General features: G+C 39.3%; 1 protein-coding gene across 4 annotated transcripts in view; it reads right to left on the bottom strand.

Moving 5' to 3' along the window:
* Positions 1 to 983, bottom strand: part of LOC101860339 (innexin unc-9) — a 39,603-nt gene extending 38,620 nt beyond the window's left edge. The window contains exon 1 of one of the 4 annotated variants that reach the window (XM_005100572.3): positions 710 to 983. The gene's annotated coding sequence lies outside the window, so the exon portion shown is untranslated. The remainder of the gene's footprint in view (positions 1 to 709) is intronic. The other 3 variants (XM_035970317.1, XM_005100575.3, XM_035970318.1) reach the window with 3 other exon arrangements.
* Positions 984 to 2,598: the final 1,615 nt, after the last annotated feature.

Raw genomic sequence — 2,598 nt, 5'->3', positions numbered from 1 at the left:
CCCCCCCGAACTACATTTGCGGTCTCTCCTCATTGTAAAACACTTCTTACATGTACGATCGTAAAAATGAAAATGCATAAAATTTAAAACTAAGCTACTAAGTTGACCCGCCTTTACGTGATGAATTAATGATCAGATTCCATGCAAAAGACAAGAGTTAAAATAATTCAACAGGGGAGAGGGGTCTGGGTGTTCTAAATTCAGTGGTTGATATATATAATAGACTATTAAATAAAAAAGAGGAACCCATATCAGGATTACATTTACTTATGGATTGTTAACGACTCCAGACTAAATACTATGAAAGATCATGCTTCACCTTTCCTCCCAAGTTTCAAATTTGATCGCAATTACTTTTATTTTCGCCTTCCCCTTTATTGTTGCTTTATCTAGTTGTGTTTTATTTGAAGACAGAAGAGTACAAAAACGGGTTGAAAACTTTACTATGTATACTATATATATATAGAATATATATATCGTGTGGGACAAAAACAAACACCAAGATCTAATCTAGATCTAGACTCTAACTCTAGATCTAGATCTAGAATCTAGATCTAGAATCTAGAGATCTACATTGACGGAAGAGCCACAGGGGTATGAAATGAAACGGTGAAAAGGACTATCTGTGGAACAATAATATTATTAAGGGATTATGAATTGCAATTACGAGACACGTCCAAAATCAATTCAAGCACATAGATCTACTTACCACTGACTTTTATTCCAGGTTTCCAACTGCCTCCGTAAGTTACTGTGGAAAATCTAGAATCTAGATCTAGATCTAGATCTAGATTCTACCGTAGAAGATTCTGAGCAGTGAGTGAAAGAAAACTCAGTTGATCTGGTCTCTCTCTAGTCTCTTGTCTCTTGAGATCAAGCGCGCGCGCGCACACACACACACACACACAGCACAGCCCACTCAACTCGCAAAGCACACCCAGGCCTATTTTTACAACCCTTTAGCCTACCACTTTGCTTTGATGCCGTCAGCCAACACAGCACAAAGAGAATTGTCTAAGCGATACTCACATGAGCAAAGATCGTGAGGAATTCTTTGTTGAGTATCGAAATTTCTAAAAGCGATATTTTAAACTTAAGCAGATCAGGGCCCAGCCTATGATAGGCCCTATTATGTATAGACGCTCATGGAAGTATAAGAGTGACATAAGAACGTATAGGCCCTAGGCCTATCACATTATGTAATATTATTATTATCTTGATGGTAGACTACATTGTGTTTTGTACAGTTATGTACATCTTATTATACATCAATATGACTCTCGGAATTTTTAAAACAAAATAATGCTGAGGATAGTGTTGATTCCAATTTATAAAAATAAGCTCTATCCTGAAAATTGGAGCAATTCAATGACAAATAAACGAGGTTGTGTTGAAAGAAAATGATGTGAAACGGCCACAAATATTAGGAATCTAGATAAGTGCCGTTCTTACAACTCTAGAATCGTTATATAAGATAATAAATACTGTAAAGCTCTCACTGGAAAAATAGAGAGCAAAAAAAAAAGACTGTAGATATGTCAAGAACACAGAATTCTACTCTTAGTGTAGAATTCTGTGGTCAAGAATAACTTATTCATAGAACTTGAACATGTTTATTATGCATGATAGCAACGATCGGGATAACTATTTTATGTTTATCGAGAGCATTCAAGCTGAGAAACGAATGGAAGGCCTAAACCATGACCCTCATTAATGTCTATGCTTCATTAATGCATAATTAGGCTAATATACCTGGCTCTTGAACTGAAGAAAAAGACGCAAACATGAATATTGGGGGCTGCGATATCAACTAGAATCGAGTCCTTCTATAGAAATTCGATCTGGGGCCTCGATCCAGAAAAACGCCACGCCCACTTTTCCGCCAAGTGCTCAACCAAACCGCAATATATTGCGCTTGGCCTTGCCAAAGGGGGTAATACTATTACTACTTCTACTACTGGTAACTGTACTACCACTGTTCTGTGTACTCCCGAGTCCGAGGTGATAAACCGTGTACCCTTGGCCCAAGTGGACAAGTCCAGTTCTATCGCTGCAACATGTTACGTAAATCAAGGGGTCACTGACCATGAATTGATTCGGGGTTATGTTTGTCCGGAGCAGCCAGCTGAGTATAATAGGGTCAACACAAGGAATTATAGTAGGCCTACATGTTGTAGGTCCTTGGGTCAACGGCTTCCCGGATATAAGCCGCAAAATACATGCACATATATTTATACATTATAGGCCTATATATATGTTATAATGTTTACAGCCTCCCTGAGTAGCCTACCTCACAGACACTATACGCACCTTTCCCCAAGATAAGGGGCGGGGTGGTAGGGTTGGGGTGGGGGTGGGGGGGCTTTGTTTTGGAATGGTAGGTCAGGTAGGTGATAGTATAAGATAAGGACGCACCATTTATTATTTCCCCTAAAGCCTCCACAGCCTCCTACGAGGAATAATATTGTGTAAGTTAGCCTCTCTGGGCTCAGCACCGGCATGACTGATTCAGTAATAATAATAATATGATCGCCTGTAAAGCGCTGCGATCATTGACAGCCTCTCTCTCTCTCTCTCTCTCTCTCTCTCTCTCTCTCC

This window comes from Aplysia californica, unplaced genomic scaffold, assembly GCF_000002075.1.
Source record: "Aplysia californica isolate F4 #8 unplaced genomic scaffold, AplCal3.0 scaffold00252, whole genome shotgun sequence".
Classification (NCBI taxonomy): domain Eukaryota; kingdom Metazoa; phylum Mollusca; class Gastropoda; order Aplysiida; family Aplysiidae; genus Aplysia; species Aplysia californica.
The sequence above is the reverse complement of the archived record's forward strand: the minus strand, read 5'-3'. Positions and strand labels throughout refer to the sequence as shown.